This window comes from Hyperolius riggenbachi, chromosome 9, assembly GCF_040937935.1.
Source record: "Hyperolius riggenbachi isolate aHypRig1 chromosome 9, aHypRig1.pri, whole genome shotgun sequence".
In the NCBI taxonomy this organism is placed as follows: Eukaryota; Metazoa; Chordata; class Amphibia; order Anura; family Hyperoliidae; genus Hyperolius; species Hyperolius riggenbachi.
The window spans coordinates 291,501,074-291,527,478 of NC_090654.1; the positions used below are offsets into that span (position 1 = coordinate 291,501,074).

Genomic DNA, 26,405 nt, shown 5'->3' on the forward strand with positions numbered 1-26,405 from the left:
CTACACACTACTCAACGGAGGTACTCGGATACCCCCAATCACAAATTCGAGTGATCACAAATTCGACTCCACCCACTTACAAATTGACTCGTGATCATAATGTGAATAGAAACAGATATCCGACTCGAGTGCGGTTTTGAGTCGAATAACCGCATGTAATCACAAATCATGAGTGATATTCGTGATTAAAAAAACACAGACTTTAACGGTTAATAGCAAAGCCCCCTTACGTGCTAGGAACCCCAAATTTGCAAGATATGTTAAGAACAACAGTGGGAACAAGAGGAACACATTTTCTCAAAAAAACCTTATAGTTTTTCAGAAAATCGATTTTAAAGTTTCAAAGGAAAATAGTAGACATTTAAATGTGGTAAACACATTAAGGCCTGGTGCACACCAAAAACCGCTAGCAGATCCGCAAAATGCTAGCAGATTTTGAAACGCTTTTTCTTATTTTTCTATGGCGTTTTGCGGATTGCTGCAGCAGATTTCAGTATAGTGCATTTCATATATTGTTACAGTAAAGCCGTTACTGAACAGCTTCTGTAACAAAAACGCCGGCAAAACTGCCCTGAACAGGCGTTTTTCAGAGCGGTTTGCGTTTTTCCTATACTTAACATTGAGGCAGAAACGCCTCCGAAATCCAAGAAATGCCTCACCCAGGCATTTTTCGTTTCTGCAAAACGCCTCCCGCTCTGGTGTGCACCACCCCATTGAGATACATTGACCAAGCGGATCCGCAGCCGCAAGCGGCTGCAGAAACGCTGAAAAAGCCGCTCGGTGTGCACCAGCCCTAACTGTCATTTACCACATTTGAATGTATTTTTTCCCATTGTTCTACTTAAAGTGGATCTGAGATGAACTTTAACACATTGCATAATTGTGTTCCTTTCCTATAGTTTATAGGGCATTCCTCAAGCCAAATACTTTTTTGCTTTTGTTTTAATGCTCTAATTCCCTATAAACTAAATAAACCATGCCCACAGGTTTTCAGAGAGCCTTGGCATTTTCAGACAGTAGCAAGAGCTCATGGGAGCTCAGTCTGGGCAGGAGGGGGAGGTATTACTAGCCAGAGATTTCAGAGGCAGAGGGGAGGAGGGAGGAGTAGAGGGGATTAGGTTTTTTTGCTCAAGATGCAGATAAGCCTGCCTCTGTGTAATGTTTACAAACAACATGGCTGCTGTCATTGTATCACAGAAAGAAATAATCTTATTCTATTAAAAGCTGTTTGCAGCTAGATTTGCTGCGTAAATTATCTAAACTTTAGATAAGATATATAGACAAGTTACTTGTTATAGTTAGTTTTTCATCTCGGATCCGCTTTAACATGCCTGGAGAATTTAGTGTTTCTAGCATGTAAGGGGGTTTTGCTATTACCCGCTAGCGTTGGTGGGTTTTTAATCACAAATACCGACTGTTGATCACGAGTCAGGTAACGAGTGCAATCACAAGTGCATTTGTGATCGTCATTCGTGATCAAGAGCCAATCACTAATGCCCATTACGACCTTGTGATCCCACAAAACGGTTTGAGATCACGAGTTACTCGTGATCACGACCTTGTGATGAGCATCCCTGCTACTCACCATACATAGAATGTGCCCACCCACATAGTCCATGCCACACACTTCCTACCCACACACTCCCAGAATTGCCAAAGGCAAAAGGCTATAAATACTCTCCACTAACACACTCGCAGGACACTAATGAACTCTGATGCTCTACCCAATATATATAAGAGACTTGCTCTTTCTAAGCAAAAAGTTAAGGGTAGCAGGACTGCATACATCTATATAAGAGCTATACCTATCAGCAACAATACATCAGCAACACATTAACACCAGTGTTGCTTGCGAATTTTCACCCAAGTCATTTTCGCATCAAAAATCCCATTTTCGAATTCGGCGAGTTTTCACGAAAAACTTCAAAAATATTCACGTTTTCGACCAGCAGTGAAAATTACAGAAACTTTGCTGTATGCAGATGCTTATGCCCTTATGCTTACAAATTTCCGCAATAATCCGCTAAATATGCGCATGGGTGAACTAATATATGCGTACATTCCACCTTCCAATGCGGAATTGTATACGTATAGAAGGGCAATAGTATTTCTGCACATGCGCAATGATCTGTATAGACGTAGTTACCGCACGCACAGTTGACTTTGCGATACATACATCAACTATGCGTAACAGGCGAAGCTTCGCATAGCGGTACTACGACTACGCGGAAATACATACGTGATACACTACGGTTTTAAAGTGAAAATAACGGACATTAGGCAAAAACTAACTCGAAAATATTAGATCGAAAATTCGCCTGTCGAAAAGAAATTAGTGCTTTTTTCGGCGAAAATGATTTTTGCATTTTCGCTCAATTCACTGATTAACACATGAGCCTACCTTACATATAAGGTGTACATTTCAGTACACCACAATAGCATATCCTCCCACCTTTCGACACCTTAAAGAAAACAACCGGAAAATAAAACAAAACCATATTGACCTACCTGGGGTTTCCTCCAGCCCCTGGAAGCTTATGTGTCCTTTGCCGCAGCTCCACTCTCATCGGGTTGTACCAGGTCCCCTCCGTAGCCAGGTTGGCAGCCTCTGCACCGGCGTAATACTCCCATCACCGAGAGAGTTCTGCACAGTTGCAGAAGTTCTGCACCTGCGCAGAATACTCCTGGTGACGGAAGTGTGATGTGAACGCAAGTGGCGTGGCCATAAACTCACACATGCGCAGAGGATACCAACCTGTAAGCGCTTTGTCTTGTTGTTAATGTGACGGGGGGACATCAGAATAGCGAGGGAAGCCTCAATAGGCTCTTAAGGCTTCCTTCTCTTTAGGTAAGTTTCTCATTTTGTACCCGAGGTTTGGTGCACGTTAACCCCTAAGGACCCCCTCCGCACATTCCTAACACTAAACCTCCTTCCTAACCTTAACCCCTGATGTTAGCGGTAGCTACAGTGGCTTGCAAAAGTATTCGGCCCCCTTGAAGTGTTCCACATTTTGTCACATTACTGCCACAAACATGAATCAATTTTATTGGAATTCCACATGAAAGACCAACACAAAGTGGTGTACACGTGAGAAGTGGATCGAAAATCATACATGATTCCAAACATTTTTTTTACAAATAAATAACTGCAAAGTGGGGTGTGCATAATTATTCGCCCCCCTGAGTCAATACTTTGTAGAACCAACTTTTGCTGCAATTACAGCTGCCAGTCTTTTAGGGTATGTCTCTACCAGGTTTGCACATCTAGAGACTGAAATCCTTGCCTATTCTTCTTTGTAAAACAGCTCCAGCTCAGTCAGATTAGATGGACAGCGTTTGTGAACAGCAGTTTTCAGATCTTGCCACAGATTCTCGATTGGATTTAGATCTGGACTTTGACTGGGCCATTCTAACACATGGATATGTTTTGTTTTAAACCATTCCATTGTTGCCCTGACTTTATGTTTAGGGTCGTTGTCCTGCTGGAAGGTGAACCTCCGCCCCAGTCTCAAGTCTTTTGCAGTCTCCAAGAGGTTTTCTTCCAAGTTTGCCCTGAATTTGGCTCCATCCATCTTCCTATCAACTTTGACCAGCTTCCCTGCTGAGGAGAAGCAACCCCAGAGCATGATGCTGCCACCACCATATTTGACAGTCAGGATTGTGTGTTCAGAGTGATGTGCAGTGTTAGTTTTCTGCCACACATAGCGTTTTGCATTTTGGCCAAAAAGTTCCATTTTGGTCTCATTCGACCAGAGCACCTTCTTCCACATGTTTGCTGTGTCCCCCACATGGCTTGTGGCAAACTGCAAACGGAACTTCTTATGCTTTTCTGTTAACAATGGCTTTCTTCTTGTCACTCTTCCATAAGAGCCAACTTTGTACAGTGCATGACTTATAGTTGTCCTATGGACAGATTCCCACCTGAGCTGTAGATCTCTGCAGCTCATCCAGAGTCACCATGGGCCTCTTGACTGCATTTCTGATCAGCACTCTCCTTGTTCGGCCTGTGAGTTTAGGTGGACGGCCTTGTCTTGGTAGGTTTACAGTTGTGCCATACTCCTTCCATTTCTGAATGATTGCTTGAACAGTGCTTCGTGGGATGTCCAAGGCTTTGGAAATCTTTTTGTAGCCTAAGCCTGCTTTAAATTTCTCAATAACTTTATCCCTGATTTTTCTGGTGCGTTCTTTGGACTTCACGTGTTGTTGCTCCCAAGATTCTCTTAGACAACCTCTGAGGCCATCACAGAGCAGCTGTATTTGTAGTGACATTAGATTACAAACAGGTGCACTCTATTTAGTCATTAGCACTCATCAGGCAATGTCTACGGGCAACTGACTGCACTCAGACCAAAGGGGGCCGAATAATTATGCACACCCCGCTTTGCAGTTATTGATTTGTAAAAAAATGTTTGGAATGATGTATGATTTCCGTTCCACTTCTCATGTGTACACCACTTTGTATTGGTCTTTCACATGGAATTCCAATAAAATTGATTCATGTTTGTGGCAGTAATGTGACAAAATGTGGAAAACTTCAAGGGGGCCGAATATTTTTGCAACCCACTGTATAAACAATACATAGTGGCTATAAGCAAATAATGCCCACTATTTTATCGGGCACCTCCGGGCGCCCAAATTACCGTTTGATAGCCCCTTGTCGCTTATGGCCGCACCGTTTTAACCCGCTACCGCATACTGTACATACTCAGGCTACTTTCTCTTGGTAATTATATACTGTATATACATTTTCAGTATTGTTGTGAAATACAGGGGTTCATGTGTTCATACTGTCTCAAGGTTAGCAAAAATATGGCTATTCCGGCTTTTATAATCCAACATTATCTTTTCACTCACCGGCATCTAAAGGAACTGAAACAAATGATTATCGCGTTGGAAGGCTGCTTAGCGCTTGTATTCCATTCCTATTTACTTAACACAAAAAAAAGAGAGATAGAGAAGAAGAAAACACAGGGAGAAAAGTCTCGCTGTGATGTAATTGTGGTTATTGTCAATCTGTAGAAGTGTCTGAAATCCATTATGACATGAAGGCTTTATTATGGCCTGCCGATTCATAAGGCGGCCATCTTGTTGAGTTCCTGTGATTGGCTCAGCCCTTGCAGTCATTTGTCAAGTCACCCCCGCGTTCCCCAGCCACATTCCATTATCTGAATAGCTTGCCTTCTTTTCTTATACACTTTCTCCACATTCCAAAGCTGAAAAGCGACAATGGGCTGCAATTGCGAGCTGACATCAGACTCAATCAGAATTCTTCTTCTCTGGGCACTACGTTGCATTTTATATTCAGGATGTGGCAAAACTTAAAGGAGACACTACTTGTCCTTTCAAAATAGTAGTAATATCAGGGTCGGGACAAAGTTCCTAACCACTAGAGGTGGAGATTTCAAAGTGAGACCCTACCCCCATCCCAGCATAGGTAGCAATTGTCCCCCAGTATTAGGAAACCCCCCTACCCATTTTAGATAACTAGATGTGCCCCCAGTATAAGGTAGATCTCTCCAACCCCCCTCCAACCCACCTGCCAGTATAGGTAACCAGATATGCCCCCAGTATTAGGCAGACCGTCTCCCCAGGAAAGAAAGCCCAATGTACCCCATTATTATGCAACCTTCCTCCCCAGGTGAGATAGCCAGATCTGCCTCCAGTATTAGGTATCCCTTCCCCCCACCTGGACAGCCAGATATGTCAGCCAGTAGTAGGCAGCCCCCCACTCCCCCCTTCCAACATAGATAGCCAGATTTGCCCCTCTAGTACCAGGTAATCTCCCCCCTGAGATCTTCATCATGTCACACAGTTCAGCATGTGCTCTCTGACTCTTGAGAGTCTCCACTCGGGCGTTTCATATAGTGAAAAAAATGAATTGTTTGACACGATGAAGATCCCGATGGCACTGAAAGGTGAGTGGCATGCTCCAGGCAGGCACAGGCACACACTCTTGGCTCTGCGCCCAGAGGCTGGTGCCTCCCCAACCCTGCACCCCCCCCCCCCCCCACCATTCCCACCCGCCTTTACCTCTATCCTGCCTTGTGTCCCTGTAGGGGGTATATTGGGTACAAGAAAAAAAATTCAAAAAGACTGTGTAGTTTTTGAGAAAATTGATCTTAAAAATGCAAAGTAAAATGTTTTTGTTTCTTTTTTTTTTTTTTTTTACTCAGACAAATACTTTTTACTTTACGATTTAAGAAACCATAAACTCAGAAACTCATAAACTGGTTTGAAAACCATTCTTTTTTGTATTTTTAATCGACTTTCTCAAAAACGACAAGGTGTTTTTGAAAGATTATTATTTTTTGACTTGTACCCACTATTCTGCTTAACATAGGTAGCAATTTTGGTAGCAATACCATGTATGGGGACTTTGCTATTACCTGCCAAAGTTAGCTCAAAATTATGTGTAAATTATGCGTAAATTCATGCGTAATTACAAATACTTACAATTACATACAACATTAATAAAGCTTTTGCCCGAAACTTCAATGCGCAAATGCGTAATTACTAATGCATGAAATACTTGTAGAAGTTCCCATAGATGCCCTTTAAATCTCATACCTGACTCCTATGAATTTGTGTGAAGTTTTTTACTTCCCCCCAATAAATTATTCATTTTAATTATTTATACTCAACACTACTTTTGGTGCCTCCAAAACACATTCCTTTAATCTTCTGTACTGAAATAGACTCAGCCCTTCAAACAGATAATGGGCAAATGATCTACATCAGTAGGTAGTAAACTGTCTCATCTGATGAGGTGCACTTCTTAAAGGGGAACTTCAGCCTAAACAAACATACTGTCAAGTTACATTAGTTATGTTAATTAACATAGATGGGTAATACAATCTCTTACCCACCCTGTTTTAAAAGAACAGGCAAATGTTTGTGATTCATGGGGGCTGCCATCTTTGCCATGGGGGCAGCCATCTTTTTGGTTGAAAGGAGGTGACAAGGAGCAGAAGACACAGTTCCAACTGTCCTGTGTCCTGATAACCCCTCCCAGCTGCACACGCTAGACTTCAAATGTAAAATTAAAAATGTAAAAAAAAAAAAAAATTGCACCAAAACAGCAGAACGAGAACAACATCATTAGAAATCCCATCATGCTTTGCACAGCATCAGGGGAAAAAAGCCCGGGCAGTTTTCTTCTGTGCAGCTAAAAATGAGGCTTGTATAAGAGAAACAAAGTTCTGATGCTGTGAAACTATTAAAGCAACACCAGGCCTTTTCAGTGCTGCTGAGTCGATTTTTATCCTGGAGGTTCACTTTAAGGTGGCCATACATTGATAGATTTGCATCAGATTTGACCATCAGATAGATTTCTGTCAGATGCCTGTCAAGTTGAATCTGACAGGAATCTATCTGATGTGTGCCACATACTAGGAACAGATTTCCAATAGATTTCAGAATTAAATCTATTGGAAATCTATTGAGAATCAATCTAAATGCATTATTGGACCATAAGATCCAATGTAACTCTATAGGCCTGTAGCAGATCAACCTAGATTTTCCATCCTATCAGATAGATCAAATCAATAGAAATTGATTGAAATCGGCCGCAAATCAATCGATCAACCAATAAATCGGTAATCAAATCCAGTTGATGAAACGATTTGATCGAATTGATCAATCGATCGAAGATTGAAATCGACCAGTGTATTGGGCCCCTTTACTGTAAGGTTTCTAGGCACAAGCTTGCTATGCCTAATGGGAAATCCAGCGCTGGTAGTGAGTACTCTTAAGGGGCCCATACACTGGTCGATTTCAGCCATCGGTCGATCGATCGATCAACTCTACAGAATCCATCGATCAGAAATCGATTCTATCAAATTCCCAGATTGTTCGATTTGTGGCCGTCTTCGATCGATCTGATCTATCTGACAGGATAGAAAATCTAGGTCGATCTGCTGCTGGCAGCAGATCGATGGCCCACACAGAGTTGCATTGGATCTAATGGTGTAGTACCTTTAGATCAATTTTCAGTAGATTTCCAATAGATTTCATTCTGAAATGTATTGGAAATCTGTTACTAGTGTGTAGCACACATCAGATAGATTCCTATCAGATTCGACTTGACAGGCATCTGATGGTCGAATCTGCTGAAAATCTATAAGTGTATGGCCACCTTTACATTCTCAAAAACAGATCATTTTCTCATCAGTACAGAAGTCGTATCAGTAGTGTTGCCATATATACTTGTGTATTAACCTTATTTGCAGCACAAAAAAATGTGCTGAAAAGTCACCGCCTTGGCTTATACGCGAGTCCACAACTTGCTGTGGCTGTGTCTGTATCCAGTCCCACCTGCTCCTATGCCCCAGAGTGATGAGAAGATCACAGAGGAGCGTAGCAGTGATCCTTAGCCTGTGACGGGTGTGCAGGATCAGAGCTGATGCCGGCACCTGTAGCATCGGCTACTTGCCCTGTAGCGATATGCTTACCTGCATGGCGGGAGTGCATAGAAGATCGGACCTAAAGAGAGAGCACAGCAGGAGCAAATACGTTGTCTCCATCGCAGGAGATTTGGGTGCAGCCGGCGCCACCATAGACCATAATAGGAATTACGTTACGGCTATAGCAGCCACAGTGAGTAACTTTGGCCCTGTCAGAAGACGGAGCTGAAGTTACATTTAGAAGACTGTAATTTGGCCGCCGGCAATAGCTGGAAGCCGAATAACATAATTCCCCACCATCCACGTGGACCTGGAGGGGGAATAGTAATTAACGCCACCGGGACTTGTGCAGGAGCAAACCCTGCCATATATCGGCTGTATCCTGCGCCCAAGTCTCCCGGCGACTAATTCATAAGTACTCCAGCAGGAGCGCTTGTCCTTCTACACCACCCCCCACTTCCCATTGTATGGCTTACCCGCACATGGATGGCTGGAGGGTATAGAGGGCAGGGGTGCAGCGAAGATTTTTGTGGCCCCAAGCGGACTGTAGGAAGTGGCCCTATCCTTCGCCGCAGCAAAAAATGGGTGTGGCTATCCTGAATAAGTGGGCGTGGCCATGACATGTGGATGGAGCTGGAGGGTGTATTGTGGCGGGGCTGTTTGCGGGGAAAATGGATGTGGGGGCGATTGAGGCGCGCGCAGCGCACTGTGCCGAAAGATGGATTTGGCCATGACATTGTATGGGCGGAGCTTAACCATAGCACAGCAAATATAGCCAACTATGACCATTAAATAATAAATGCAGCAACAGTTACCCCAGACACCAGAAAATAAAAACGCAATTTGTGCAACATTTCAACAGAAAACAAACAGAATTTGGGCCACATTTCAGCAGAAATCAAACGCAATTTGGGCCACATTTCAGCAGAAATCAAACGCAATTTGGGCACATTTTCAGCAGAAATCAAACGCAATTTGGGCACATTTTCAGCAGAAATCAAACGCAATTAGGGCCATATTTCAGCAGAAATCAAACGCAATTAGGGCCACATTTCAGCAGAAATCAAACGCAATTTGGGCACATTTTCAGCAGAAATCAAACGCAATTAGGGCACATTTTCAGCAGAAATCAAACGCAATTTGGGCACATTTTCAGCAGAAATCAAACGCAATTTGGGCCACATTTCAGCAGAAATCAAACGCAATTTGGGCACATTTTCAGCAGAAATCAAACGCAATTTGGGCACATTTTCAGCAGAAATCAAACGCAATTAGGGCACATTTTCAGCAGAAATCAAACACAATTAGGGCACATTTTCAGCAGAAATCAAATGCAATTAGGGCACAGTTCAGCAGAAATCAAACGCAATTAGGGCACAGTTCAGCAGAAATCAAATGCAATTAGGGCACAGTTCAGCAGAAATCAAACGCAATTAGGGCACAGTTCAGCAGAAATCAAACACAATTAGGGCACAGTTCAGCAGAAATCAAACACAATTAGGGAACAGTTCAGCAGAAATCAAACACAATTAGGGCACAGTTCAGCAGAAATCAAACACAATTAGGAAACAGTTCAGCAGATATCAAACGCAATTAGGGCACATTTTCAGAGCTGCAAAAAGAAAAGAATTTACTCACCTGGCACTGGCAGAAGTCTTCTCTCCCTGTCTCCTCTCCTGGCCGGCTCCTCAGGCGCGCAGTTCCCACGGAGCTCCCTCCCTCCTCCAATCTCCCGCGCTGATTGAATCAGGGCTACGGGAAGATGGCCACCCAAAGCCCTGTACTGGAGGCATATAAATAGTCTCCAGAGCAGGGCTTCGGCGGCGGCCATCTTTCCGTAGCCCTGCCCTGCTCTGCTCTGCCAGCCCCGCGGGGCTGCGGGAAAACAGTGACGTCACCCCGACGTCACTGAGCCGCCGAGTCCCCTACGATCTTGAGGCCCCAAGCGGCCGCTTGGTTCCCTTTATGCCTCGCGGCGCCCCTGATAGAGGGTCAGGCCAGAGGGAAGAGAGTACAGCAGGAGCATTCACGTCAGCGTGTGCTTCCTGCTGTATGACTGTATAGAAATAGAGGGTGTGGTACCAATGGAGTCCGAGGACCTTCCAATGGAGACAAAAAAACGAGACAGGGACACCAGGAGCCCCTGATAGTGTAGCACGTTGAGGGTATGGGATATTCAACAACAGTATGTGCAGAATACTCACAAGAATAGGTTGCAAGACCAGCAACCACAGTGTAACGGCTGGTGAGGAAAGCCCGTCTTCACTCGGGTTCTTTGGTCTTCGTCAATGTAGGTCGCTGTCCAGGAAAAGAAAAAGGGGTGTACGGGTTCCAAGGAACCAACATACTCGGCCAACACACAGTACTGGACAGTAATATCCCGATTGTATAGAAAGACCCAGTGTGAACTCCTGCTGGTTGGGCAAAGCAAGTAGGCAGGACCACTGTCTTGTGTATGTGTGAGCGTGTATATGTGTTAGCGCCCCTCAACATCCACAGCAGCATCTCAGCTCTTGCCAATGTCTGTAGAGGTAAATGACTTGAAATAATTACAGTTTTATCACTGGTAGTATGGCACTGGCTCTTGCAGACTTACGGGGGGGATTTTTGCATGTCACATAGGGGTAGTTGTTGCATTTCATATGGGGGTTATTGCTGCTGGGAGCGGACACTTTGATTATTGAAATTCAGGGACTGCTGCATTTCCTACCATCGGCTTATGCGTGAGTCAATCACTTTTTACCTGATTTCTGAGGTAAAGTTGAAGGGTCCGCTAGTACATGGTAAATGCTAAATAAACTCAACGAGCTTGGTCAGACCAGTACATGATTTTTATTTACCTCACAGTTGGTATACTCACCAGGACAATAGAAAGCAAATCCTACACTGCTCACTGATCCTATAACCAAACAGGACATCGCTTTGTGAAATAACAAGCTTCTTTCAACAGAACAATATACTCCTGAGATTTCGGTTTTCACTCTCTGGTTGGCCTTTAAAGCTTATAATAGGGGCTTTTGTATGTCCAGAGCATCGAGGGCAGGAAAAAGGCTTTGGGTAAATAAATCTCTGGACAAAATGATCTGCAGCTTCCTACAGGCAGAATTTAAATAGAATCACTCCCTAAATCCCTTCAAAAATTGTCTGAAACTAAAGATAAACTAAATGACTTATTATCTATTCAAAACACGAAGGGCATTCAGAAAGTTAACCATTATTTCTACTTAGAAAGGTAATAAAATGTATTCCCTTCTGGCTAAGAAAATGAAGGGCTTAAAATCCCAAAATAATATAACCTCTGTGAGAACAGGACAAAGTAATCTCTCATATCCCCCTCTCAAGATTATTCCAGTGCTCTGCTACTTCTGTAAATCTCTATACAGAGGAGATAAGGCCACAAATGTTACCACAAAGTCAGTATCAGAATGTTTAACACTTTAGCAGCCACTTTATTTAAAGGCTTGCAAGTACTCCAGGCCAATTTATTTTGCACTTTTTTTTATTTCTTCTTTGTTACATTTCTTTGTTTATAATTAGTACTGCTGTAATGTGTGTATTTTGTCCACTTGACACTAGTGGGTAGTGTGAGACAAACTTCTGCATTAAGTTTCTGTATTTTCTGCTAGTAGAAAGAGATCAAAGCATTCCAAGATTTTACAGAGTGGCGAGTTCTGCCGACTGAGGTAAAAAAGCAGTACAGTCTTTGCAGGCTCACATATAGGGGAAGTAATTAATGACTCAATTGTCTGTGACCCCCAAGCCCAGATGGCTTAACTCATTTATTTTATAAAGATGATCAATAAACTTTCAACCCATATCTAGAAACATTTTATTAAGCATCGCATATAAATAATAATTGATGAAAGATACAAAATGCAAATTCTGCATTTTTTCTTTCTTTGAGCTAAAGGATTATTTACAACATAAAACATACTAGCAAAAAAAAAATGTTAGCAGAGCAGCATTCAAACAGTTAAACACAGCACTTTGCTCTTAACCACTTCCCGACCGGCGCATGTACAAATGGCGGCCGGGAAGTGGACCCCACAAGGACCGCCGCATGTACAAATGGCGGCGGTCCTTGTACGGGCATGGGCGGAGCGATCGCGTCATTCGTGACGCGATCCTCCGCCGGGGACTGGCTCCGCCCCCCTCGCGCTGTAACCCGCCGGCCGTTCGGAAGCGCCGGCGGGTTACTAGCACCCGGATCGCCACATACAAAGTGTATAATACACTTTGTAGTGTATACAAGGTGTATTATACAGGCTGCCTCCTGCCCTGGTGGTCCCAGTGTCCGAGGGACCACCAGGGCAGGCGGCAGCCACCCTAGTCTGCACCCAAACACACTGATTTCCCCCCACCTGCCCCCTGATCGCCCACAGCACCCCTCAGACCCCCCCCCTGCCCACCCCCAGACCACTGTTTGCACCCAATCACCCCCCTAATCACCCATCAATCACTCCCTGTCACTATCTGTCAACGCTATTTTTTTTAATGCCCTAAACTGCCCCCTGCTCCCTCCTGATCACCCCCCCCCCACCCCTCAGATTCTCCCCAGACCCCCCCCCCCCAGACCCCCTCCCTCCTGTGTACTGTATGCATCTATCCCCCTGATCACCTGTCAATCACCCATCAATCACCCATCAATCACCCCCTGTCACTGCCACCCATCAATCAGCCCCTAACCTGCCCCTTGCGGGCAATCTGATCACCCACCCACACCAATAGATCGCCCGCAAATCCGACGTCAGATCACCTCCCAAGTGCAGTGTTTACATCTGTTCTCTACCCTAAACACCCAATAATTACCCATCAATCACCCATCAATCACCACCTGTCACTGTTACCCATCAGATCAAACCCTAATCTCCCCTTGCGGGCACCCAATCACCCGCCTACATGCTCATATTGCCCTCAGACACCCCCCCTTATCAATTCGCCAGTGCAATATTTACATCTGTTCTTCCCTGTAATAAACCACTGATCACCTGTCAATCACCTGTCAATCACTCATCAATCAACCCCTGTCATTGCCACCCATCAATCAGCCCCTAACCTGCCCCTTGCGGGCAATCTGATCACCCACCCACACCAATAGATTGCCCGCAGATCCGACGTCAGATCACCTCCCAAGTGCATTGTTTACATCTGTTCTCTACCCTAAACACCCACTAATTACCCATCAATCACCCCCTGTCACTGCTACCTATCAGATTAGACCCTTATCTGCCCCTAGGGCACTCAATCACCCGCCCACACCCTCAGAACGCCCTCAGACCCCAGCCCTGATCACTTTGCCAGTGCATTGCTTGCATCTATTCCCCCCTCTAATCACACCTTGAGACACCCATCAATCACCTCCTGTCACCCCCTAGCACACCTACCCATCAGATCAGGCCCTAATTTGCCCCGTGTGGGCTCCTGATCACTCAGCCAAACCCTCAGATCCCCCTCAGACCCCCTTCCGATCACCTCCTCAGTGCATTGATTGCATCTATTTTCCCCTCTAACCACCCCCTGAGACACCCATCAATCACCTCCTGTCACCCCCCTAGCACTCCTATCCATCAGATCAGGCCCAATACAACCTGTCATCTAAAAGGCCACCCTGCTTATGAACGGTTCCACAAAATTGGCCCCCTCATAGACCACCTGTCATCAAAATTTGCAGATGCTTATACCCCTGAACAGTCATTTTGAGACATTTGGTTTCCAGACTACTCACGGTTTTGGGCCCGTAAAATGCCAGGGCGGTATAGGAACTCCAGAAGTGACCCCATTTTAGAAAAAAGACACCCCAAGGTATTCTGTTAGGTGTATGACGAGTTCATAGAAGATTTTATTTTTTGTCAAAAATTAGCGGAAATTGATTTTTATTGTTTTTTTTTCACAAAGTGTCATTTTTCACTAACTTGTGACAAAAAATAAAATCTTCTATGAACTCACCATACACCTAACGGAATACCTTGGGGTGTCTTCTTTCTAAAATGGGGTCACTTGTGGGGTTCCTATACTGCCCTGGCATTTTAGGGGCCCTAAACCATGAGGAGTAGTCTAGAAAACAAATGCCTCAAAATGACCTGTGAATAGGACGTTGGGCCCCTTAGAGTACCTAGGCTGCAAAAAAGTGTCACACATGTGGTACCGCCGTACTCAGGAAAAGTAGTATAGTGTGTTTTGGGATGTATTTTTACACATACCCATGCTGGGTGGGAGAAATCTCTCTGTAAATGGACAATTGTGTGTAAAAAAAATCAAACAATTGTCATTTACAGAGATATTTCTCCCACCCAGCATGGGTATGTGTAAAAATACACCCCAAAACACATTATACTACTTCTCCTGAGTACGGCGGTACCACATGTGTGGCACTTTTTTACACCTTAAGTACGCTAAGGGGCCCAAAGTCCAATGAGTACCTTTAGGATTTCACAGGTCATTTTGCGACATTTGGTTTCAAGACTACTCCTCACGGTTTAGGGCCCCTTAAATTCCAGGGCAGTATAGGAACCCCACAAATGACCCCATTCTAGAAAGAAGACACCCAAAGGTATTCCGTTAGGAGTATGGTGAGTTCATAGAAGATTTTATTTTTTTGTCACAAGTTAGCGGAAAATTACACTTTGTGAAAAAAAAAAACAATTAAAATCAATTTCCGCTAACTTGTGACAAAGAAATAAAATCTTCTATGAACTCACCATACTCCTAACGGAATACCTTGGGGTGTCTTCTTTCTAAAATGGGGTCATTAGTGGGGTTCCTATACTGCCCTAGCATTTTAGGGGCCCTAAACCGTGAGGAGTAGTCTTGAAACAAAAATGACCTGTGAAATCCTAAAGGTACTCATTGGACTTTGGGCCCTTTAGCGCAGTTAGGGTGCAAAAAAGTGCCACACATGTGGTATCGCCGTACTCAGGTGAAGTAGTATAATGTGTTTTGGGGTGTATTTTTACACATACCCATGCTGAGTGGGAGAAATATCTCTGTAAATGGACAATTGTGTGTAAAAAAAAAAAAAATCAAACAATTGTCATTTACAGAGATATTTCTCCCACCTAGTATGGGTATGTGTAAAAATACACCCTAAAACACATTATACTACTTCTCCTGAGTATGGCAATACCACATGTGTGGCACTTTTTTGCAGCCTAACTGCGCTAAGGGGCCCAAAGTCCAATAAGCACCTTTAGGCTTTACGGGGTGCTTACAATTAGGCACCCCCCAAAATTCCAGAACAGTAAACACACCCCACAAATTACCCCATTTTGGAAAGTAGACACTTCAAGGTATTCAGAGAGGAGCATAGTGAGTCCGTGGCAGATTTCATTTTTTTTGTCGCAAGTTAGCAGAAATGGAAACTTTTTTTTTTCTTTTTTGTCACAAAGTTTTCGGCTAACTTGTGACAAAAAATAAAATCTTCTATGAACTCACCATGCCTCTGAGTGAATACTTTGGGATGTCTTCTTTCCAAAATGGGGTAATTTGGGGGGTATTTATACTATCCTGGAATTCTAGCCCCTCATGAAACATGACAGGTGGTCAGAAAAGTCATAGATGCTTCAAAATGGGAAAAAAATTTGCACCATAGTTTGTAAACGCTATAACTTTTACCCAAACCAATCAATATAGGCTGAATGGTTTTTTTTTATTAAAAACATATTTGTCCACATTTTTAGTGCTGCATGTATACAGAAATTTTACTTTATTTGAAAAATGTCAGCACAGAAAGTTAAAAAAATCATTTTTTTGACAAAATTCATGTCTTTTTGATTAATATAATAAAAAGTAAAAATCGCAGCAGCAATCAAATAGCACCAAAAGAAAGCTTTATTAGTGACAAGAAAAGGAGCCAAATTTAATTTAGGTGGTAGGTTGTATGAGCGAGCAATAAACCGTGAAAGCTGCAGTGGTCTGAATGGAAAAAAAGGGTCTGGTCCTTAAGGGGGGTAAAGCCCACGGTCCTCAAGTGGTTAAGCTTCCTGCCGTATACGTAAGAGGTGATAACATTATTCTTTGTTTACATTCCTTAGATCTCCCTTCAGTTAGGGGGCACCTGCGGCTACTTAGTACTGAGGTTCCTCTAGCTACCTAATACACATAGGGACACCTGTAGCTACTTAATATTGAGGGTACCTCTGGCTACCTAATGCTAAGGGGCATATTTAGCTACCTTTGACAGGCAAGGAAAGTAAAGGAGGAGCGACAGCTGGGACAGCCAGCACACTTGCGGTGCAGTTCGGCTGGGATTTATAGGTTCATGGAGGGTGGAGTCTAGGGTGCCAGGACATCTGTGCCTATAGGCTCCTGTGAGGTAAGTCTGGGCCTGCATGCATGGAGGGCGGAGTCTAGGGTGCCAGGACATCTGTGCTTATAGGCTCCTGTGAGGTAAGTCTGGGCCTGCATGCATGGAGGGCGGAGTCTAGGGTGCCAGGACATCTGTACATATAGGCTCCTGTGATGTAAATCCAGGCCTGCATGCATGGAGGGCGGAGTCTAGGGTGCCAGGACATCCATGCCTATAGGCTCCTGTGATGTAAATCTGGGCCTGCATGCATGGAGGGCGGAGTCTAGGGTGCCAGAACATCTGTGCCTATAGGCTCCTGTTATGTAAATTTGGGCCTGCATGCATGGAGGGCGGAGTCTGGGGTGCCAGGACATCTGTGCCTATAGGCTCCTGTGATGTAAATCCGGGCCTGCATGCATGGAGGGCGGAGTCTAGGGTGCCAGGACATCTGTGCCTATAGGCTCCTGTGATGTAAGTCTGGGCCTGGGTGGGCCAATCCTCCTTAAAGTTAAAGAGAAATCGAGAGCCCAATATGGTGTAGTATGTCAAAATTGATTGGATAAATGAAACCGTGAGATGGTAATACTCACAAACACGGGTTACCACCTAGGTAACCACTCATTAGGCAGGTGAGGAGATTAGACCCAGTGGTGCTCAGCAGAGCTCGAATATTCGAGTAGCTCGAATATTCAAGCTCTTTTTCAGCTATTCGAGCTCGGTATTCGAGCTCCGAATAGCTGGAGCTATTCGAATGGGCTATCCGAGTACACTCGAATAGCCCATTCACTATTCGAGCTATTCGAGCAACTCGGCGCTATTCGAGCTCGGTACCGAGCTCGAATAGCGTCATAGCCCAGATTGATGTCCTTAGAGCCAATCAGAGGGCTCCCAGGCCCTCTGACGGCAGCCAATCACAGAGGGGGACCCTGGCCAGCCCCTACCCTATAAATAGCGGCCGCCATGTTCCGTTTCTCCATGCTTGCCTGAGACTTGTACAGAGAGAGAGTTGCTCCTTTGTGCTTTGGCTTAGCAAGTGCTCTATTGTGATCATTTACCTAGCGTTTTTGCTCACCTACACCTGCCATATACACCTATATTGTTGTTAGTTAGATAGACATTGTATTTTAGTTAGTAGCTTGTGTGTTACATTAGAGACAGGCAGCTGCTGCAAGCTTACAGGTTTAGGCCTCAGGGGGGCCTTGCCTCTGTGGGCAGCTGTCCTCTGTTTATTTCTCTCATCTATACCAGTATTTCTGCTGTCCTTTACTAATAGTATTGTAGTTATACTGTACTAGGAGTAGGACACTCACTGACTGTCACTGTTTATAGGCTACTAGCTAGCCCTGCGTGTGTGCACTCACTCACTGTCTGTGTGTACACACACTCTATTTCCTTCTGATTACTGATAGATTATTGTTAGTTAGTTGTACTTACTTACTACTTACTCTTACTGTACCCGTAGGGACACTCACTGTCACTGTTCATATAGGCTACTAGCTCCTGCGTGTGCGCACTGCACTCACTGTCTGAGTGTACACACACAACACACACTCTATTTCCTTCTGATCGCTGATTGATTATCGTAATTAGTTAGTTCTACTTACTGTTACTACTTACTCTTACTGTACTAGGAGTCTAGGACACTCAGTCACTGTGTTCATAGGCTACTAGCTCCTGCGTGCGTGCACTCACTGTCTGAGTGTACACACACCCACACTCCATTTCCTTCTGATCGCTGATTGATTATCGTAATTAGTTAGTTCTACTTACTGTTACTACTTACTCTTACTGTACTAGGAGTCTAGGACACTCAGTCACTGTGTTCATAGGCTACTAGCTCCTGCGTGCGTGCACTCACTGTCTGAGTGTACACACACCCACACTCCATTTCCTTCTGATCGCTGATTGATTATTGTAATTAGTTAGTTCTACTTACTGTTACTACTTACTCTTACTGTACTAGGAGTCTAGGACACTCAGTCACTGTCCATAGGCTACTAGCTCCTGCGTGCGTGCACTCACTGTCTGAGTGTACACACACCCACACTCCATTTCCTTCTGATCGCTGATTGATTATCGTAATTAGTTAGTTGTACTTACTGTTACTACTTACTCTTACTGTACTAGGAGTCTAGGACACTCAGTCACTGTGTTCATAGGCTACTAGCTCCTGCGTGCGTGCACTCACTGTCTGAGTGTACACACACCCACACTCCATTTCCTTCTGATCGCTGATTGATTATTGTAATTAGTTAGTTCTACTTACTGTTACTACTTACTCTTACTGTACTAGGAGTCTAGGACACTCAGTCACTGTGTTCATAGGCTACTAGCTCCTGCGTGCGTGCACTCACTGTCTGAGTGTACACACACCCACACTCCATTTCCTTCTGATCGCTGATTGATTATCGTAATTAGTTAGTTCTACTTACTGTTACTACTTACTCTTACTGTACTAGGAGTCTAGGACACTCAGTCACTGTGTTCATAGGCTACTAGCTCCTGCGTGCGTGCACTCACTGTCTGAGTGTACACACACCCACACTCCATTTCCTTCTGATCGCTGATTGATTATTGTAATTAGTTAGTTCTACTTACTGTTACTACTTACTCTTACTGTACTAGGAGTCTAGGACACTCAGTCACTGTCCATAGGCTACTAGCTCCTGCGTGCGTGCACTCACTGTCTGAGTGTACACACACCCACACTCCATTTCCTTCTGATCGCTGATTGATTATCGTAATTAGTTAGTTCTACTTACTGTTACTACTTACTCTTACTGTACTAGGAGTCTAGGACACTCAGTCACTGTGTTCATAGGCTACTAGCTCCTGCGTGCGTGCACTCACTGTCTGAGTGTACACACACCCACACTCCATTTCCTTCTGATCGCTGATTGATTATTGTAATTAGTTAGTTCTACTTACTGTTACTACTTACTCTTACTGTACTAGGAGTCTAGGACACTCAGTCACTGTGTTCATAGGCTACTAGCTCCTGCGTGCGTGCACTCACTGTCTGAGTGTACACACACTAAATTTACTTGTGATTACTACTGATTATTGTAACTGCTAGTTGTACTTCCTGACTGTTACTACTTACTTACTGTACTAGGGGACACTCACTCAGTCACCTCACCAACCAACCCACTCCATTAAAGTACCCCACTTTTCACCCGCCCTTTTACAAAACTTTTGTCTATACGCCCAAAACATTTAAGATGTCTGGAAGTGGCAGCCAGCGCGGTTTGGGCAAGGGGAAGGGCAGCAAGGGAATCAGGAGGAGAGGGAGCAGCATTGTGGCAAGCCGCGGCCGCGGGCGCGCCACCATGCACAGTTCCGCAGCAGCAGCAGCAGCGTCAGTGGCTAACATTCCTCCCATAGCCACTGGCCGTGGACGCCTTGGGCGCCACCCAGCAGGAGCATCTGCAACTCACGCTGCAGAGACACAGCAGCAGCAGCGTGTAGCACCTGCTCCCATTTTCCTCCAGCCGGGTCGGAAACGTCCCATTGAGGAAAAGGATGCAGACACTGTGGTGCAACTCATGACGGAGGATGAGCAGCCCGCCATCAGCTCTGCATCCGAGGCCTCCACCCTCACCACCACCACCACCCCTGTTCGCAGCAGCCGCCCAGCAGGGTCTGGGGAGGAGGCCAGTTCACCGTCACTCGCCGACCTGTCATTCAGCAGTCTTTTGACCCCAGGCATCATGAGTAAATTGTCTGCTGTTGTTGGCGATCTTGAGGAGGAGATGCTGATGGGCACTTTGGGGGATGAGGAATTGGACAGCAAGACTGTGGCGACAGTCAAGCAGCCCATCCATGCATCAGGAGAGGAGTTTGGGGGGTCCTCATCCCAGCAGGACATGTTTCAGGAGGGGGAGGATGATGATGACCCGGTGACAGACAGAGACTGGGTGCCACCACCTCCAGGGGATGTCGTCCTCAGCAGCTCTGAGGAGGAGGAGGAGGATGCTCTTGTGGGCCTTGCAAGGAGGTGCATCATTGCAAGCATTGGCAGCAGCAGTAGGCAGGTCCCACAGCCTGCTGGTGTCTCAGGCTCAGCAGCAGCAGCAGCAGCATCTGCCAGTACCACCACCAGCCGCACCCAAGCCCCCCAAGCCGCCCCCCCCAACCACCACAGGGAGACAGGCAGCAGCGCTTCCATGCCGTAGGGGGATGTTTAAGTCACCAATCTGGCGATATTTCACCATGCCCACTGTGTACAGCAAGTACGCCACTTGCAACCACTGTCAGCGGAAGTTGAGCAGAGGTGCAGACCCCTTAAAGTTCTGCACCAGCTCGCTCATCAACCACCTTGCGGCTAAACATTTCCACCAGCATGAGGAGTTCCAGAGGCTGAAGGCATCTGGTGCTGGCAGTGGCACCACACCCATCACTGCACAGCCTTCAGCAGCAGCAGCAGCAACAGCAGCCACCCGCCCTCCTGCTCCTCCAGCAGCACCAGCAGGAGTGCGGAAACGCACTGCTCCTCCCCCCTCTGCAACTCCTGCCGCCGACACTGAGGCCTGTTCTGGCAGCCAGTCCTCAGTGGCCTCCTCTGCTGTGTCTGCTGATTCCCGTGTCAGCAAAAGGCCACGCCAGAGCCTTTTGAGCGAGTCCTTCCAGGGGGTGGTTAGGGCTCTGCCTCCCAGCAGCCGTCGCGTGCGGCAGCTGAACGGCTTGCTGGCACGGGCCATGTGCTCCCAACTCCTGCCGTACACGCTCGTGCAGGAGGGGAGCGACATTCGTGCGCTGCTTGCTTGCGCAGCCCCAGACTGGCAGCTCCCCAGCAGACACTTCTTTGCCCGCAAGGCCATTCCTGCACTGCACCGCTTTGTGATGGCCAATGTGGAGCGAGGGCTGGAGCAGGCGGTTGGTGAAAGGGTCCACGTCACCATGGACTCCTGGAGCAGCCGCTTCGGGACAGACCGCTACCTGTCCTTCACTGTCCACTGGGTCAGCTTGGTGGAAGGGGGTGAGGATGGGAGAGCAGCAGCGGGCACAGCAGCAGCAGCAACACAGTGGGTGGTGCCACCCCGCAGGCTCAGGGGAACTGCAGCAGGTTCCTCCGATCCTCTGCCATCCTCCGGCACACCTGGCCAAACCCCCCGCCTCAGCAGCAGCGTGAAGGCCCGCCACTGCCAAGCGCTGCTGCACTTGGTCAGCCTTGGGAAGACCAAGCTGACGGCAACCCATGTGTTGGCCAAACTCCAGGAGCAGGAGAGGATTTGGCTGACCCCCAGAGGCCTCAGAGTCGGAGAGGTGGTGGCCGACAATGGGGCCAATCTGGTTGCCGCAATAGACAGGGGAAACCTGACCCACATCCCCTGTCTTGCCCACGTGCTGAACCTGGTGGTGCAGAAGTTCCTGCGCACCTACCAGGGGATGGGCGAACTGCTGGAAACGGCAAGGAATGTTGTGCGTCACTTCCGGCGCTCGGCTGCAGCCTGTGCGAGCCTGGAAGACGTGCAAAAGGAGCTGGATCTGCCACGCCATCGGCTGATCCTTGACGTTCCGACTCGCTGGAACTCCACCCTGGCGATGTTGGAGCGTCTGGTTGAACAGAGGCGCGCTGTCAAACAGTACCTTGCCCTGGCCACTGTTTCCGCAGCTCAGAGAAGGGACAAGACCAGCAACTTCCCGTCCATCGTCCCCGATGATGACTGGAGGCACATGCAGCAGGTGTGCTTAGTGCTGGCTCCCTTCCTGCAGGCCACAAACATGGTGAGCAGGGACCATGCTATGGTCTGCGAGTGGGTGCCCCTGGTTTCTCTGCTGAACAGGGCCCTCGATGCTTTGCTGGAACAGGGAGCGGCAGCCTTGGACCAGCAGGAGCGGCAACCAGCTGCGCAGTCCACCTCTGAGGGGGAGGAGGAGGAGGACTTGGTGGAGGTCCCTGACCTGGCTGCTGATGAGGGGGATCAGCACAGCGCAGCTGAGTTGGTGCGGGGGTGGAGAGAGGATGAGGCGGCAGAGGAGGAGGATGAGGACAGCACTGACGTCGATGTGCCAGCAGACGTGGCCCGCCTCTTCCCAATGGCAGCGCACATGCTGACGTGCCTGCGCAGGGACCCCAGGGTGATCCAGATGAAGCAGAGGGAGGACATCTGGATCAGCATGATGTTGGACCCACGCCTCAAGGGGAAGTTGAGCCAGTTCCTGCCGCCTGCAGGAGGAGACCCAGCGCAACAAATAAGGAGCTTGCAGCAGGCCCTTGTTGAGCGCTTGGAGGAAGCCTTCCCCCAGCCTTCCACCCCCACTGTCCAGCAGCCAGCACAGAGGCAGCAGCAGGTGCCTGCATCCAGCAGCAACAAGCGCCCCACAGACCTGCTGTCTCTCAGCCACGAGCTCTACAGGACTGTAGAGGCTCCGGCAGCAGTGACTAGAGAGGAGATGCATGCAGCAGCATCCTCCTCCGGTCACAGCCAGCGCCTGACCCGCATGGTGGCTGACTACATGGGGTCGTACAGCGGGCTTGACAGCGATGCCCCTGTTGATCCCATGGAGTATTGGGTCAAGCGCATGGAGATCTGGAGCGAGCTGGCGCAATACGCCCTGGAAGTGCTGTCCTGCCCCCCTTCCAGCGTGCTGTCCGAGCGCTGCTTCAGTGCAGCTGGTGGCGTGGTCACCGAGAAACGCTCACGTCTGTCTCACAAGTCTGTGGACAGACTGACGTTTCTCAAGATGAACCAGGCGTGGGTGGAAGGCGAGTTCCTGGCCCCTGTTGTCGGCGAGAGGGGGACATGAACTGGCTGCCGGAACCATCGTTAATGTGCCTTACCACCCTTTACCACCTCCTGGCTCCTGCTCACTAAGCCAGCCTGGTTCACTTTGACTATTACGTCGCCTGCAGCCACACATTTTACACCTACAGTGGGCTGCTGTGTACTGCCCTTCTGCTGTCTGTCTGTGTTTCCCACTGCCAGGGTACACAGAATTACCTTCTTCTGCTGCCACTCTGCCACCAGCTATTACGTCAAACAATAGCTATATTGGTTGCAAAACCAAAAACCAAAAAACCATAAAAAAAAAAAAAAAGGTTTAATTTTTCTGAGGTGCCCGGGTTGAAAACTGTGTTGTCCCAGTTGTGTATTGGACACAATGTGGGCTGCACGACCGCTGTCTGGGACCTCCTGTTGTGTTTATTTACAGCCCTGGTATCACCGCTAGGTACCAGGGCTATTATGTCACGCTGCCTACCTGCTGCCACACTCACACTGCTCCTCCATACCTCCTCCTGCTGCTGCTGCTGCTGTCTGTCTGTGTTTCCCACTGCCAGGGTACACAGATGATTTACCTTCTGCTGCCACTCTGCCACCAGCTATTACGTCAAACAATAGCTGCTCGCCTACTCCTCCATTCCTCCTCCTGCTGCTGCTGTCTGTCTGTGTTTCCCACTGCCAGGGTACACAGATGATTTACCTTCTGCTGCCACTCTGCCACCAGCTATTACGTCAAACAATAGCTGCTCGCCTACTCCTCCATTCCTCCTCCTGCTGCTGCTGTCTGTCTGTGTTTCCCACTGCCAGGGTACACAGAATTACCTTCTGCTGCCACTCTGCCACCAGCTATTACGTCAAACAATAGCTATATTGGTTGCAAAACCAAAACCAAACAAACCATTAAAAAAAAAAAAAAAGGTTTAATTTTTCTGAGGTGCCCGGGTTGAAAACTGTGTTGTCCCAGTTGTGTATTGGACACAATGTGGGCTGCACGACCGCTGTCTGGGACCTCCTGTTGTGTTTATTTACAGCCCTGGTATCACCGCTAGGTACCAGGGCTATTATGTCACGGCGAGCTGCCTGCCTCATTGACTGCCTGCTGCCACACACTCATCCTCCTCCTCCTACTGCTGAATTTACCTCCTGCTGTCTTTGTGTTTCCACTGCCAGGGAGCACATACAATGGCGCTTCCAACATGCGTGCGCCCACCAGCTATTTGTTACGCTCAAAAATAGCTGCATTTCTTAAAAAAAAAAAATTGAAAAGAGAAATACGTGAAGAAGAAGAAGACGATATTGAAAAGGAAGGAGAAGATGAAGATGAAGATGAAGATGAAGATGAAGAAGAAGATGAAGAAGAGGAAGAAGAAGAAGATGAAGAAGAAGAAGAAGATGAAGAAGAAGATGAAGAAGAAGAAGATGAAGAAGATGATGAAGAAGATGATGAAGAAGAAGAAGAAGAAGAAGAAGAAGAAGAAGAAGAAGAAGAAGAAGAAGAAGAAGAAGAAGAAGAAGAAGAAGAAGAAGAAGAAGAAGAAGAAGAAGAAGAAGAAGAAGAAGAAGAAGAAGAAGAAGAAGAAGAAGAAGAAGAAGAAGAAGAAGAAGAAGAAGAAGAAGAAGAAGATATAGAAGAAGAAGATATAGAAGAAGAAGATATAGAAGAAGAAGATATAGAAGAAGAAGATATAGAAGAAGAAGATCTAGAAGAAGAAGATCTAGAAGAAGAAAATATAGAAGAAGAAGATATAGAAGAAGAAGATCTAGAAGAAGAAGAAGAAAGATAAAGAAGAAGAAGAACAAGTATATACAGTAACACTACTGAACAAAATTAAGGACACAACTTCTCTTTCCACATTTTTTTTTAAAGGAACATCCCCACATAATCACTTGCTGTTGTTACTTGGAAAAAAAGAGGTTTCTTGCATCATTCACCCTCAAAACAAGTGTTGGAAGCTATTTAAGGCCAATTCGAATAGTCAGCTCGAATAGTTAGCTCGAATACCGACTCGAATAGTGAGCTCGAAGTCCGAGGTCGAATCGAATAGTAAAAATTATTCGACTCGAATATTCGACTGACCTCGAATAATTTACTATTCGAATTCGACCAAACTCGAATTTTAAAAAGGGGTATTTGAGCATCACTAATTAGACCTGTCCTCACTCAGGATTAAGAAGTCGCTCTCTGTAGATAGGAAGAAAGGGGGTAGATCACCCCTCCACCTGGGGTGGACTCAAATATATTGGTAAGTGAACAGAGGTGCCAGAAGGATAAAAGTACATAAAATTTTTAAAAAATTGCTGGGAGGAAGTGGTGGACTCACATCCGTTAAAGCAGACACCAAGGACTGTAAATATATAGATATACACATTTATTGAAAATACCCCAAAGATGCAACGCGTTTTGCGGGCACAGCCCACTTCTTCAGGCAATAAGCAGGGGATAAACAACAGCAATTCAGTTATAGCAAGCAGAGGTGCTCTGCTTGCTATAACTGAATTGCTGTTGTTTTGGGGGTATTTTCAATAAATGTGTATATCTATATATTTACAGTCCTTGGTGTCTGCTTTAACGGAGGCGAGTCCACCTCTTCCTCCCAGCAATTTTTTAAAAAAATTTATGTACTTTTATCCTTCTGGCGCCTCTGTTCACCTACCAATCCTCCTTAAAGGTGTCCATGATAGCTAGGATGACTTACCTGTTAAAGACAACTCCAAATATTGCTGTGTTAAGTTCAATTTGGGCGACAGTGGAAATGTGTTGTTTTTTCCTGTTTTCATGCAAAAAAAAAAAAATTAAAAAAGAATCAATAAAGCTCAATAAAAGAGGCACTATAACAGCGTATGGAAGACTTTACTTCATTATTCAGGATACACAATTTAACAATAAGTATCCTGGTTTCAGCACCAGAAACACTTCCTATACCTTTACATTGCTGTATATTGATATGTAGTCCCACCATGCTACTACAGTCATTATAGTCTACTAGTCTACAG

General features: G+C 46.2%; 1 long non-coding RNA gene across 1 annotated transcript in view; it reads right to left on the reverse strand.

Moving 5' to 3' along the window:
- Positions 1-26,405, reverse strand: part of LOC137532195 (uncharacterized) — a 103,842-nt gene that overhangs the window by 62,560 nt on the left and 14,877 nt on the right. The window contains exon 2 of the long non-coding RNA XR_011023880.1: positions 26,108-26,179. This is a non-coding gene — a long non-coding RNA (uncharacterized lncRNA). The remainder of the gene's footprint in view (positions 1-26,107; positions 26,180-26,405) is intronic.